The 15,715-nt window shown below is 46.1% G+C and overlaps 1 protein-coding gene across 2 annotated transcripts in view; it reads left to right on the forward strand.

Moving 5' to 3' along the window:
• The first annotated feature begins 1,117 nt into the window (after window positions 1–1,117).
• The window catches only part of RNF24 (ring finger protein 24), a 108,762-nt gene continuing 94,164 nt past the window's right edge, over window positions 1,118–15,715 (forward strand). For both annotated transcript variants that reach the window (XM_030914194.1, XM_030914198.1), the window contains exon 1: window positions 1,118–1,350. The gene's annotated coding sequence lies outside the window, so the exon portion shown is untranslated. The remainder of the gene's footprint in view (window positions 1,351–15,715) is intronic.

Here is a 15,715-nt window from a genome sequence, read left to right on the forward strand (position 1 = left end):
CACAGATCCCCTTAACAGGCTGTTCTACCCCTGGCCCAGCTGCTATGAAATCCCCTTGCTGGGTAATCGCCCTTGGTCATGGGAGTCCCCCATCTTGTAACCCCTGCATGATTCCAGGCCCACAGTAGACCTCTATTTATCTGTTTCAAATTGGATCCAAAGGGTAGAAAGAAAAGAGGGAAGCAAGAGAAAGAAGCCGCATTCCCTCTCTTCTTACCTGGAGCCTCCCAAGCTCCAAGGCAAAGGAAGACAAGCGGAGAGGAACAGGAGGAAGGAAGAAATGAAGAAATGGCTCCAAGGAGGAGGAAAGTAGGGAATATACGCTTGGAAGCCGCTCCCCTGGGCAGGTAGGCTGGAGAGGGGAAATGGGCAAGCCTCTGTGCGCAGGTGATATCAAAAACCCTGTCATCCCCTGCCTCGGAAAGCCGATTCTGCCTCCGTCATCCTCTTGCCCACTTACTTCTTCATCTCCTTGCCTTTCTATTCCTGTGACACCTAATTCCCTGAGTCCATTCATTCACCTTGTTTGTTCACTGTATGCATCTCCAGAGAATGTTGTCCCATGCAAAGTAGCAGTTCATTGTTTATTGAGTGAATTAAGTGACGAAATTCACTTGGTACACACAGGATTTTTAATAGGAGACAAAAGGCTTTATTAGAAGTTCCAAATTAATAATTTTTCCAAAGCCTCCATTTATACTCATTGCCCACAGACACTTCCAATTATGAAACCACAGCCCATTTCCCATCACAAACCTAGTTTCTCTTTCTTTTTCCTCTCCCTGCTCACAGAGCCCTGCTCCCTCCTGTTGTTCTCTGGGATGATCCTACTGCCCTGGGACAGGCTCCACCACCCCCGCCCCCGCCCCGCCTCTGGGCTGACTGCAGCTCCAGGCCGCACTCCCTCTCGGCTTCATGTGCACATTCTTGGCAGCCATTAAAACTCCTCTCTGTGAAACCACAGGTTCCACCCTCACCCTGCCTCTCTGCGGCTTCACCTCAGCCAAGGACTTCCTCAGAAGTAGACCCACCCCCCTGTCTTCTCCAAGCTGCTGTCACTGTCACAGTCATCTCACTTCCTCCACCTCCTTCCCCCAGACACACACGCACATGCACACAAACACATACACATACCACATGCTATGTAACCACTGAAATATGTCTTCCTCTGTATTTCTGCATTTTAGTTTATAGCTCCTTATACCACCTTCCCCTTCTCACAGCACTGGCTTCCTCTGGGCGGAAGTTGCCAACTCAGAGTCCCCTTTATTCTGAACCCTGGACCAGGGGCATGTGGTGGACAGAATAATGATGCCTTTCAAGATGCCCACATCCTAATCTCCAGAACCTGTGAGTATGTTACCTTACATGGCACAAGGGACTTTATGATATGATGTGTTTAAGAATCTTGAGAGCCTGTAATACCAGCCAAGGTGGGCGGATCACTTGAGGTCAGTTCGAGAGCAACCTGAGCAACATGGTGAAACCCAGTATCCGCCAAGAAATACAAAAATTAGTCAGGCATTGTGGCACACGCCTGTAGTCGCCAGCTACTTGGGAGGCTGAGGCAGGAGAATAGCTTGAACCTGGGAGGCGGAGGTTGCAGTGAGCCAAGATCATGCCGCTGCACTCCAGCCTGGGTGACAGAGCAAGACTCTGTCTCAAAAACAAACAAACAAAACAGGCCGGGCACAGTGCATGGCTCACGCTTGTAATCCCAGCACTTTGGGAGGCTGAGGCAGGTGGATCATGAGGTCAGGAGATCGAGACCAGCCTGACCAACATAGTGAAACCCTATCTCTACTAAAAATACAAAAATTAGCCAGGTGTGGTGGCACATGCCTGTAGTCCCAGCTACTCCGGAGGCTGAGGCGGGAGAATCACTTGAACCCGGGAGGTGGAGGTTGTAGTAAACCGAGATCATGCCACACAACTCCAGCCTGGGGCGGCAGAGTGAGACTCGATCTCAAAAAGAAAAAAAAGAGAATCTTGAGAAGGAGCGATTATCCTGAATTCCCCAGGTTGGTTCAATGTAATCACAAGGGTCCTTATAAAGGAAAGAGGGGACAAGAGAGTCAGAGAAGATGTGATGACATATTTGTATGTATGTGGATGTGGGGGGAGTTGCAGATGTTACACTGTTGGCTTTGAAGATGGTGGAAGAGGCCACAAGCTAAAGAATGTAAGAATTAAGAAGCTGGAATAGGCAAGGAAAGAGTTTGCCTCCTAGAGCCTCCAAAAGGAACACAGACCTGCCAATTCCTTGGAAGTCTAGCTCAGTGAAATTCATTTTGGATTTCTGAGCTCCAGGAGTGTAAGATAACAGATTTATATTGTTTAAAGCTAATTTGTTACAGCAGCAATAGGAAACTCCAACAGGCACCAATTGATACAACCCTACTAGTTGCACAGTGCACAGCCTGGGCAGCTATTCGTGGCAGCCCTGTTTAATGCTGTCGCCATCGTCTGGCTTCCTCCACCTCCTTCCCCCAGACACCCATGCACAGATGCCTAGATGCCTTTGTCAGTTTCAATTTGTCTATGATTTCCTTCAGCGGTTGTCTTGGTTTAGGCTCCCCAAGAAATATACTTCGATACAAGGAATTGGGTACAAGTAGTTTAATTGAGAGATAACACCAGGAAACACTGGTAGGAGAGTGGGGAAGTGAGACAGAGAAGGGAAGAGAAGTCAGCCAATAAAGGGTGTGTTATTAACAAGTCACCACTGTGGGCAGCTAGAGCTCAGTCCCACAGAGGAACTCTGAGAGCCAGTGTGAAACATGCCTCAGCATTACCCCACCAGAGGGGAAAGGGAACTGGGCTGTTATGCACTTACTCCCCCCAATCATTGGCTGAGGCTATGTAAGAGTGTGGGAAGGGGCCGGGTGTGGTGGCTCACGCCTGTTATCCCAGCACTTTGGGAGGCTGAGGAGGGCAGATCACTAGGTCAGGAGTTTGAGACCAGTCTGGCCAACAGAGTGAAATCCCATCTCTACTGAAAATACAAAAATTAGCTGGGTGTGGTGGCACTCGCCTATAATCCCAGCTACTGGGGAGGCTGAGGCAGGAGAATCTTTTAACCTGTGAGGCAGAGGCTGCAGTGAGCCAAGATCGCGCCACTGCACTCCAGCAGTGAGACAGGGTCTAACTCTGTTGCCCAGGCTGGAGTGTAGTGGCATGATCATGGCTCACTGTATCCTTGACCTGCTTGGCTTAAGCAATCTTCCCACCTCAGCCTCCTGAGTAGCTGGGACTACAGGTACACACTGCCACACCTGGCTAATTTTGTTTATTTTTTATAGAGATGAGGTCCACTATGTTACACAGGCTGGCCTCAAACCCCTGAGCTCAAGAGATCTTCATGCCTTAACCTCCCAAAGTGCTAGAATTACAGGTATGAGCCCCCTGCCCAGTGCCAGTGGATTTTTGACAAAGGTGCAAAAGCAATCCAGTGAAGGAAAGATAGCCTTTTCAACAAATGGTACTGTAACAATTGGACATCCAAGGGCAAAACAAAACAGTGAACTTCAACCAAAATGTGACATCTTATACAAAACTTAACTCAAAATGAAGCACGATCTTAAATATAAATGCAAACATTTTAGAGAACAACTTGGGGAAAATCTTCGGGATCTAGGGCTAAGCAAAGAGTTCTTAGGATTAACACCAAAAGTGCAATCCACAAAAGGAAAATTGGATAATTTAAACTTCAAAACTTTTACTCTGTGAAAGACCCTTTAAGCTGATGAAAAGACAAGCCACAGACTGAAAGAAAATATTTGCAAACCACGTGTCTAACAAAGGACTATTATCTAGAATACATACAGAGCTCTCAAAACTCAAGGGAAAAAAAATTCCACAAATAATCCACTTAGAAAATAGGCAAAAGATACGACCAGCCATTTCACCAAATAGAAAATACAGATGGCAAATAGAGATAAGAGAAAAAAAATTAACATCAGTAATTATGTGAGAAATGCAAAATAAAACTATAATGAGTTATTACTACACACCTGTCAGAATAGCTAAAATAAAAAGTTATGACAATACCAAATGCTGGTGAAAATGCAGAGAAACCAGATCACTCATATATTGCTGGTGGCAATGTAAAATGGCACAGCCACTCTGACAAACAATTTGGCAGTTTCTTACAAAACTAAACATGCAGCTTCCATGTGACTTAGCAATTGCTCTCCTGGACATTTATCCCAGAGAAATTATATTCACACAAAAACCCATATACAAACATTCATCACTATCTTATTGTGTTGACTAATTGTAACATTTAAAACTGGACACGATCCAGATATCCTTCAAAAGATGAATGGTTAAACAAACTGTGGAACATCCATACCCTGTGATACTACTCAGCAATAAAAAGGAACAAACTACTGACTCATGCAACAATTTGGATGACTCTCTAGGGAAGTATGCTGAGTAAACAAAGTCAATTCTCAAAGGTTGCATACAGCATTATTTCATTTATATAATATTTTGAAAAGACAAAATTGTACAGATGGAGAACCCTCATTCATGGTTGCCAGTTAGTGAAAAGGCAGGTCGGGAGGGAGGATGCAGGTGTGATTATAAAAGGGCAAGGCTAGGCGCGTTGGCTCACGCCTGTAATCCCAGCATTTTGGGAGGCTGAGGTGGGCAGATCACAAGGTCAGGGGTTCGAGACCAGCCTGGCCAACATGGCAAAACCTCGCCTCTACTAAACATACAAAAAATTAGCGGGCTGTGGTGGCCCATGCCTGTAGTCCCAGATACTTGGGAGGCCAAGGCAGGAGAATCACTTGAACCCGGGAGGCAGAGGTTGCAGTGAGCCAAGACCATGCTTCTGCACCCCAGCCTGGGCGACAGAGCTAGACTCTGTCTCAGAAAAATAAATAAATAAATATAAAAAGACAGCACAAAAGATCCTTGTGGTGATCGAACTATTTTTTTTTTAATCTCAACTATGGTGGTGATTACACGAATCTACATATATGATAATTGCCTAGAATAAAATACATACATACACACAAGTCCTATAAAACTAGTGAAAATGGAATAAGATTGACGTATCAATATCTATTTCCTGGCTATGATACCATGGTATAGTTACACAAGATGTTACCTTTGGGGGAAACTGGGTGAAGGGTATACAGAATTGTTCTGTGTTATTTCTTAAAACTTCATGTGAATCTACCATCATCTCGAAATTAAAAGTAAATTTTAAAGAAAGTTCATTAGAAAGAAACCTAGGGGAACATAGGCGTAGACAATATAACAGATTTGAGAGAATGCATTTGAGAGCAAGCACTCACCCACATATACAGAATAAATCCCCAAACTCAGTAGCAAGGAGAGTTACATGATGGTTGATATCTGAAAAAAAAAGAGCTCCAGCTGGATGTGGTGGCTCATGCCTGTAATCCCAGCAGCACTTTGGGAGGCCAAGGTGGGCAGATCACTTGAGGTCAGGAGTTCGAGACCAGCCTGACTAACATGGTGAAATCCCCGTCTCTACGAAAAAATACAAAAAGTAGCCAGGCATGGTAGTGGGCACCTGTAATCCCAGCTACTCAGGAGGCTGAGGCAGGAGAATTGCTTGAACCTGGGAGGCAGAGGTTGCGGTGAGTCAAGATTGTGCTACTGCACTCCAGCCTGGGCAACTCTGTCTTGAAAAGAAGGAATGGAGGGAGGCAGGGAGGGAAGGAGGAACGAAGGAAGGGAGGGAGGGAAGGAAGAACGAAGGAAGGGAGGGAGGGAGGGAGGGGGGAAAAGGAGGGAGGAAGGGAAAGAGAGGAGAGAGAAAGAGAGATGAGATAGAGAGGGAGAAGGAAGGAAGGAAGGAAAAGAAAGGAGAGAGAAAGAGAGAGATGAGAGAGAGGGAGAAGGAAGGAAGGAAGGAAGGAAGGAAGGAAGGAAGGAAGGAAGGAAGGAAGGAAGGAAGGAAGGAAGGAAGGAAGGAAGGAAGGAAGGGAAATCCATTCAGGTTTGGGGGATGTAAGTACAGACAGAACCTTGGGTAGAGCTTAGCGTGGCAGTTACACCCCCAAATAGAGATAGCTGTGTGCACATGAGGCAGGTTGAGACAGCCTTGCCAGGGCTGCCAAGAGCCAGCAAAATGTGGAAGTAAAAGAATGAGTTGTGCACACCTAAGAATAACCCAAAAATAAATAAGTGCCTTAGATAATCTACTAAGTTCCAGCATAGGACCTTAGAAGACACTGGGTATCGGCTGGGCGCAGTGGCTCAAGCCTGTAATCCCAGCACTTTGGGAGGCCGAGACGGGCGGATCACGAGGTCAGGAGTTCGAGACCATCCTGGCTAACACGGTGAAACCCCGTCTCTACTAAAAATACAAAAACTAGCCGGGCGAGGTGGCGGGCGCCTGTAGTCCCAGCTACTCGGGAGGCTGAGGCAGGAGAATGGCGTAAACCCGGGAGGCGGAGCTTGCAGTGAGCTGAGGTCTGGCCACTGCACTCCAGTCCGGGCGACAGAGCGAGACTCCGCCTCAAAAAAAAAAAAAAAAAAAAAAAGAAGACACTGGGTATCAAGAGGTACACAGGAGTGGCAGCCAGCCCCCAAGGAATCACACAATCCGGGATGTGGGTAGAGCCAGTGAGGATTTGTGTGAACTGACTGCCAAAGACAAGATACAAAGAATACATCTCAATGGTAAACTAAAAGCTTTACCGCTATGCAATATATCCATGTAAAAAAACTGCACTTGAACATTTTAAATGTATAAAAAATAAGTTAATTGCTGGGTGCAGCGACTCACGCCTGTAATCCCAACACTTTGGGAAGCCGAGGCAGGCGGATCACCTGAGATCAGGAGTTCGAGACCAGCCTGGCCAAGATGGCACAACCCTGTCTCTACTGAAAATACAAAACTTAGCCAAGCATGGTGGCATATGCCTGTAATCCAGCTACTCAGGAGGCTGAGGCAGGAGAATTGCTTGAACCCGGGAGGCGAAGGTGACAGTGAGCCAAGATCACACCACTGCACTCCAGCCTGGGTAACAGAGCAAGACTCCATCTCAAAAAAAAAAAAAAAAAAGTTAATTTAAGTATTAAATTTTCTTTAAAAATCAAAGAGACCCAACTGATTACACAGATAAATTTAAAACATAACATTCTGGCTGGGTGCAGTGGCTCACGCATGTAATCCCAGCACTTTGGGAGGCCGAGGTAGGTGGATTGTGTGAACCCAGGAGTTTGAGACCAGCTTGGGTAACGTGACAAAACCCCAACTCTACAAAAAAAAATATCAAAATTAGCCAGGCATGGTGGCATGTGCCTCTGGTCCCAGCTACACGGGGATTTCTTGAGCCCTGGAGGTCAAGGCTGCAGTGAACTGTAATTGTGCCACTGCACTCCAACTTGGGCTACAGGGCAAGACCCTGCCTCAAAAAAAAAAAAAAAAAAAAAAAAAAAAAAAAAAGACATAACGTTCTGAATAACAGAACCTAAACAAATCAATTATTCTCATTATTCACAAGTTGGGTTTAGCTTCTGTTATATCCTTTGTCTTTGCTTGGATTGAGATTTGTGTTAATAATTGAGGGATTGAATATGGAGCTTATGCTACTTAAACATTAAGTTTTACATGCAAAGCACCCTTGTAAACCATAAATACAGTGAAAATTTAAGATAAATGTTTCTAAAAGTGCTTTGCCCAGCCTATATATGAAAAGTAGCCTTTAAAATTGGCCTATTGAGAAGAAATCCAAGGCTTTTCTCTCTTTATCCAGCAGAATGAATTTAAGAATTTATAGTATATATTTGTTTCCCTTCACATACAACAATAAAAATATTTGGGTTCGGTTGGAAGCAGCTGACGCTGCCAGTGTCTTACACATCACCCTTGGCATCCACCCCTGCACATGGAAAGCTGCTTAATGTGAACACCTGTTGCTTTCTGCCTGGGGGCTTTTATTTCTAGCCACAGGAACATGCTTGGTCTGCGTACAGGGCAAGCCAGAAGTGCTGGAGAGTGAAGGCCCTAAGAAGTAGCACTCAACCACTGATGGACAAGGAGTTTGTAGATAAATATCCCAGCTTTTTCACTCCTTGGGCTGGATGGAGCTGAGATGTATGCTCCGCACTGGATCCCAGAGTCTCCAGGGGGGTGAGCTTGTTTCCCACAGTGGTAGCTTGCTTGCTGACATACCCTGTATTGGCTTCTTTCCCTTCCCTGTCTCATTCCACTAACTGGTGCTTCCTGAGATCACCTCCCACATAAACTACTTGCACTTGAATTCTTGTCTTAGCATCTGCTTTGGGGGAGAACTGAAAACAAGATCAGTGGTAATTGCTAGTTAGTACATCAAACTAAATGCACTGTGTTAAATGAAAGAAACCAGATCTGAACGGCTTCATACTGTACGACTGCATTTATCTAACATTCTAGAAAAGGTAAGACTATAGGGAGGGAGAAAAGGCCAGTGGTTGACAGGGTTAAGGGGGAGGCAAGAGGCTGACTGCAAAGGGAAGCATGAGTGATTTTTGGGGGGTGATGCAACTGTTCTGTAGCATGACTGTGGAGGTAGTTACATGACTCTGCATTTTTCAAAAACCATATAACTATATACAGTACCATGGAGAATACATGTCACCGAGGTACAATCGCCTTACAAATACATGGAATTCACTTAGCCTATCCTTGACATTTATAGAGGATAATCCTGAGATCCAGGGAGGAAAAATGACATACCCAGAACTTATACCTACTTCGAGACTAAGCCAGGAGTAGAATCCACGCCTCAATAGTATTAGGCCAGTCCTCTTTCCAACAATAAGTGGGGTCTCTGTCTTTTACCTAATGTACCTCAAAAGTCTGTGCTTCTAACAAAAAGTGGCTATAAAGATGACAGTAGTCACTTTGGTGATGACAGTCTTTAACATATCTATCTCTTGAGCCCCTCTGCTCCAATCCTCTGAGGTTCATCATCTCAGCCTCATAGAGATTCCTTATCCCTCTCCCTTGTGTTGGATCCCTCATTTCCCACATCTTATGTCTTTTTCTTTGGGTTACTCCCTTGTTTGGTGGAGCACATCCTTAAACTACTTCCCAGAAAAGGAAACATGGGATGTGCATATCTGAAATTGTCTTCATTCCACTCATTTCTTGATTGTTTCACTGTATATAGAATTCTAGATTGGAAACAATTTTTCTTCAGAATTTTGAAGATATCACTCTAGTATTCTACCTTCCAGTGTTGCTGGAACAATTCCAGTGAAGAGAAGTCTGGAGCCATTCTGATTCTTAAGACTTAGTGTATGACTTATTGTTTTACTTATTCAAGCTTGTGGAATCTTCTCTTTATCCTCAGGGCTGTGAAATTTCACAATTATGTACCTTGGTTGAACTAGGCAAATGGTGAGCCCTTTTGACCTGGCAATTTATGTTTTTCAATTTGGAAAATTTTTCTGGAATTATCTCATTAATGATTTCCTTCTGTCCTTTTCTGAAACGCTTGTTATTCAGATGTTAAACCTTTTGGACTATTCCCCTTACATTCCTCATCTTTTCTTTCCTGTTTTTCATTGTTCTGTCTTTCAGATCTATTTTCTGTGAGATATTCTAGACATTTTTCTCAAACCATCTATTGAGTTTTTCATTTCTGCTATCGTGTGTGTGTATGTGTGTGTGTGTATGTGTGTGTGTGTGTGTGTTTATTTTACAGCTTATTTTTTGTTTCTCGTCTCAAAATAGCATCTTATCCTTGTTTCATGGGTATAGTGTCACTTCTTATTCTTAAAAATAAGTCTTGGTTTCCTCCAACTTGACTTTTTCTGTTTATTTTAATTATTAGTTTGCTTGCTTGTTTTGACTTGTTTTTATTGTTATTTATTCTCTGTCTTCCATGTTAGCAGCTTTTCTCAGATATTTGGTAATCTGGTAATCTATAGTAGATGTTATCAGTGTTCTGCCCATACCTTCAGCTGCTATAAGTCTCGGTCATTAACAGACCAGAGCTGCCACTTTCTCTAAAGAATTGTCCTCTGTCAGGAACTACCTTGCCTGGGAATTCATGGCTTCCTCCCTGGCAGCCCATAGCCAGTGATTGATCAATATATGGATACAAAAGCTGGCCCTCTTGCTTCAAGGTGAAATCAACCCTGTGGTGCAATTCATGCTCCAGGGCTCCCTGTGGGTCAGACTGAGGCTAGACTCCAGCCAAGGCCAATCCTTGCTCAGTTCCTTTCCATGCTCTTTCTGGGGGTGGAAAAAGGAGCTTCTTCTGAGAACCTGCCCGCAATAAATTGCATGCATCTGAATCTGCATCACAGCCTCTGTTTCTAGGGAACCTAAGACATAATCTTTAGCTGTCTGCTCTTGATTAAGAGTAAAGGACTGTGAAAAACCCTGAGTACAGGAACTGGGCTTGTCAACTGTGATTCACTGTAGGGAGACATGGGTGGTCGTTTACTGGAAACCTGAATGCCAGTATCCTTCATTCTTTCCTTTTGGCTGGTCAGAGTTCTCAGAGAAGAGAGGTGGGGAGTAGCTGCCAGTGATTTGGGAAGTGAGCAGAGAAGAAAGCTGAGGTTCTCAGCACGCAGTGAGGAAATAGTTACTTAATGCCCCTGTTCTCCACACGCCACCTTTGTCCTCAGCTGTGCCTGGTGCCCCAGCACAGAGACCCTCCTTTTTACTCTCTCTGGAGATGAAATCTCCAGCCCTCTGCCTGATGAGAGAGAGAAACCTGTTGCTTGGACAGTGGAAGAGGGGAACTAAGACTTTACTTCCCAATCACCTTTCACCCAGTTATTCTGATTCTTTGGCTTGCTCAGTACCAGAGATATCTAGGACTGCCAATTCCTTTTTTTCCTTTTTCTTTTTTCTTTTCTTTTTTTTTCCCCCTTGGATTTTGCCATGAAAATAGGGCTACTCTTAACTTTCCCTGGGTTTCAGCTTTCTTGGGGCTGCTAAGTCAATTACCACTCATCCATCTGTTTTCTATCTTCCAACTTATTTTCCCCCCCACTATTGTCTATTCTGTTCTCTCTGTCCTCATGAGTTTGTGTCTTAAAAAAAAAAATCCCTGGCCGGGCGCGGTGGCTCAAGCCTGTAATCCCAGCACTTTGGGAGGCCGAGACGGGCGGATCACGAGGTCAGGAGATCGAGACCATCCTGGCTAACACAGTGAAACCCCGTCTCTACTAAAAATACAAAAACTAGCCGGGCGAGGTGGCGGGGGCCTGTAGTCCCAGCTACTCGGGAGGCTGAGGCGGGAGAATGGCGCAAACCCGGGAGGCGGAGCTTGCAGTGAGCTGAGATCCGGCCACTGCACTCCAGTCCAGGCGACAGAGCGAGACTCCGCCTCAAAAAAAAAAAAAATAAAATCCCTTTGGCCGGGCGCGGTGGCTCAAGCCTGTAATCCCAGCACTTTGGGAGGCCGAGACGGGCGGATCACGAGGTCAGGAGATCGAGACCATCCTGGCTAACACGGTGAAACCCCGTCTCTACTAAAAAATACAAAAAAGTAGCCGGGCGAGATGGCGGCGCCTGTAGTCCCAGCTACTCGGGAGGCTGAGGCAGGAGAATGGCGTGAACCCGGGAGGCGGAGCTTGCAGTGAGCTGAGATCCGGCCACTGCACCCCAGCCTGGGCGGCAGAGCGAGACTCCGTCTCAAAAAAAAAAAAAAAAAAAAAAAAAATCCCTTTATAATAGTTTTAGTGAGTTTTGGGAGGAGCAAAAGTAGATGGGTGGATTCAATGCACCATCTTAACTTGGAAAAAAACTCCAGTGGTATTAGGGAGATGTCTCCTCCCTGCATTCCCCTCCTTGTGAGCCCCTTTGGATGACAGACAGGCAAATGAGAAACTCTAAGTAACGGAACCAAAGGCCTGGGATGGAAGCCGTGTCTCCCCATGGAAATGCTGTTCCCCTACAGAATCCACGCTTCTTCCCTCAGTCATGGCCTGAGTCAGCCTTTGAGGGAATAAAGGGCTGAGCCCAGATTATGATGGTGTAGGCTGGAAGGGTACAAAGCCAAGAAAAAACAAGGGAAGCCTGCCTGGAGGAAGTGCTGCAGCAGCAGGAAAAGCAGAAGATACTGAGTCTCTTTATCTGCACGGTGTCCTTATCTCGCAAATGAGAGAATTCATCTCTTCCAACTCCGCATCTATGACTCTGTGGTGACAAAAGTCACTCCAGAAAGCCTGCCTGCTTTCTTGCCCTGTTCCTCTTTCCTATCCATTGCTTTGGGATGAAGTGATATGACTGAGAGCTATTTAGGTAGATTGGATATGTTGACATTGAGGAAAAAGAAAACCAGCATAGTTCCTTTCTCCTAAAATGAGTTATGGGCAAAGATATATCATTCCACTTTATTCCTTTCTCTTTCAAGCTCAGGCCTAACAGAACTCAGCAGAGAGAAAAGGCAGTCATATAATTGGCTGGGGAAAATTAGAGGGGCAGAAGCTGTGATGATGGTGGTAGCCAAAGGGTGGTCACACTTGTGGGGGCTGTGTAATCAATAACTGGAGGAGCTTAGCAGAACACCTTGCTTTGCTCCATAGATGTAACTTGAAAGTACCCTCTGGGAGGCTGAGCTGGGCAGGTCACTTGAGGCCAGGATTTCGAGACCAGCCTGGCCAACATGGTGAAACCCTGTCTCTACCAAGAATACAAAATTGCCAGGCACAGTGGCTCATGCCTGTGATCCCAGCACTTTGGGAGGCTGAGGCGGGCGGATCACCTGAGGTCAGGAGTTCAAGACCAGCCTGGCCAACATGGTGAAACCCCGTCTCCACTAAAAATACAAAAAAATTAGCCGGGTATGGTGGCAGGCGCCTGTAATCCCAGTGACTCGGGAGGCTGAAGCAAGAGAATCACTTGAATCCAGGAAGCGGAGGTTGCAGTGAGCCGAGATCGCGCCATTGCACTCCAGCCTGGGGGAGAAGAGCGAGACTTCCTCTCAAAAAAATAAAATAAAATAAGAGAATACAAAATTTAGCTGGGCATGGTGGCACACGCCTGTAACCCCAGCTACTCAGGAGGCTGAGGCACAAGAATCGTTTGAACAACCAGGAGGCAGAGGTTGCAATGAGTCTAGATCACGCCGCTGCACTCCAGCCTGGGCGACAAGAGTGAGACTCTGTCTCAAAAAAATAGAAGAGAAGAGAAGAGAAGAGAAGAGAAGAGAAGAGAAGAGAAGAGAAGAGAAGAGAAGAGAAGAGAAGCAACCGAGACACTGAAGTCAGTGGAGAAATACTCTAGCCTCCTGGTCATCTAGGTGGACAATGCTGAGGGCTGTTCTACAATGTTTCTCAGTGGATGCCCAGCCGGACTGAGCCTCAGTTCCCCATGGCAGTAACTGGCCCATCAACATACCTTACTGTTGGCTTCTCTCCCTTTCACAGCTTGCTTTCCCAATTTCTTTACTCCTATTTCCTGGAATCACCTCCCAAGTAAATTACCTACATCCAAGCCCTTGTCCTAAGATCTGCTCTTGGGAGAATCCACACTGGCATGGGTATCCTCCAATCCAAAAGTGAGTCTGAGCAGGTTGTTCCACCCCTGGGAAATCATGCTTCCATTCTCCTGCATGTGTGGCTGGTCTCAGCTAAAAAGCTCCCACATGAGATCCTGAGAACATTTATATTTTCAGGAGTTCTGGGTGATTGGGCCTGCGTGTGCCAGAAAGGCAACGTGGCTTGTTGGTGGCTGGGTAAACAGAATCCCAGGTTCCCACCTCCTTCGCTGGCTTGTAGGTGGACACACAGCCAGGCCTAAAGGTACCATGCACACAGAAACCTACGCTTTCTCCCTGACTCTTGCTGTTTCACAGTCGTGCACACACATTCTTCTTTAAGAAGCAATTCCGGTGGCTCATGCCTGTAATCCCAGCATTTTGGGAGGATGAGGTGGGTAGATCATCAGGTCAGGAGTTCGAGACCAGCCTGGCCAAGATGGCAAAACCCGGTCTCTACCAAAAATACAAAAATTAGCCAGGCACAGTGGCAGGTGCCTGTAATCCCAGCTACTCAGGAGGCTGAGGCAAGAGAATCACTTGAACCCGGCGGAGGTTACAGTGAGCCAAGATCGCACCATTGCACTCTAGCCTGGGCGACAGAAAAAGACTTCATCTCAAAAAAAAAAAAAAAAAAAAAAAAAGAAGCAATTCCACCCCTCCGTGGGCAGGGTCACGCCCCAGCAAGAGGTCCCCATCGGCTATGAGGAGGAGAGGGCCATGGGGTGGGAACTAGGCAGGAGGAGTCTCTTTGGAATTCTTGGATGAAGAAGCTCAGGGAACACAGAACACCTCCTCCTCTACTGGCACAGTCCAATGGGCCAAAGCATTATATGGTCAACCCTTAAAAGGGCCATTTAGAACTCCGAATAATTAAGCTTTCAAAGGATTGACCAGTGGGAGGGATGTTTTTCTGAAATCATGCCATCTCAACAGATGGGGCGGATGGACAGAGGGATGGGGCTATAGGCAACCTTTGATTTCTGGCTTCTGTTTGAAAGACTGGTTTTGTCTTGACCAGTCAGGCATTCATTCAACAAACTCGTATTGGGCACCTCATCCAAAGATGACTAAAACCAGCCCCTGCTCTCACCATTCCAAAATTAGTCAGACATTTGATTTAAAAGTAGATGTGATTTCTTTTCCAGGAGAGTCTTGAAGGACTTCTGACCATATGGGTAGGGACAGTTTTCTGAGATGGATTTGGGGTGAGGACATTGCTTAAAAGGAGGTATAAGGGCTGGGTGCAGTGGCTCACGCCTGTAATCCCAGCACTTTGGGAGGCCGAGGTGGGCGGATCACCTGAGGTCAGGAGTTTGAGACCAGCCTGACCAACATGGAGAAACCCCACCTCTACCCAAAATGCAAAATTAGCTGGGCGTGGTAGCGCATGCCTGTAATCCCAGCTACTCAGGAGGCTGAGGCAGGAGAATCGCTTGAACCTGGGAGGTGGTGGTTGCAGTGAGCCTAGATCACACCACTGCACTCCAGCCTAGGCAATAAGAGCGAAATTCTGCCTCAAAAAAAAAAAAAAAAGATACAAGGGAAGAGATGGGAGGGGACTGTGGGGAGGAGAGATAGAGAGAAAGAGGGGCATCCTCTGAAACCCAAACCGTGAAGTCTTCCCTACCCTACCCCTACCCATCATGTGGAACAAGGAATGTGTTAGCTGCGAAGCCACCACTTCAAGTCCTAGCTGCCTGCTGTTTTGAGGTACCCACCTGAACCCTCCAGAGAAAGAATTGCCCACCCACACTCTCCCATCATTTGCATTTTGCCTAAAGCAGTGAGGGTAGGAGTGGTGGGGGGGGATGAGCAGACTCATGTGCATCACTAAGCAAAGAGGATCCGGGACTAGCAGGTGAACCTCCAGCCGGAAGCACTAGGAAGGCAAAAACTGTGATTTCTTCCTCAAGGGGGACGTGGGTCAACCTGCTACAGGGGACAGAAGAACAGGATCCTGCCATATGTTGTGGAAACTGTGAGGCCAGATTCCACCTGTCCAGTCCCAAAGGAAAACTTTCTCCTTGACCCTAAAAACCAGTTGGGCCAGTTGATGACTCAGCAAAATTTTAATGAGTCTCCCTGAAAACAGCAACTCCTCCTTATGTTCATTCTCACATACTCTTTCCCTCTCACCCCTAATTTTTTCAAGAACAAAATACATGAAATGAGGCACTGCATCCTCTACCCTACAGCCTGATTTGACTAGTGAATTACTAGCCAAGCTTTCTAAACAA

Source organism: Rhinopithecus roxellana, chromosome 13 (assembly GCF_007565055.1).
Source record: "Rhinopithecus roxellana isolate Shanxi Qingling chromosome 13, ASM756505v1, whole genome shotgun sequence".
In the NCBI taxonomy this organism is placed as follows: domain Eukaryota; kingdom Metazoa; phylum Chordata; class Mammalia; order Primates; family Cercopithecidae; genus Rhinopithecus; species Rhinopithecus roxellana.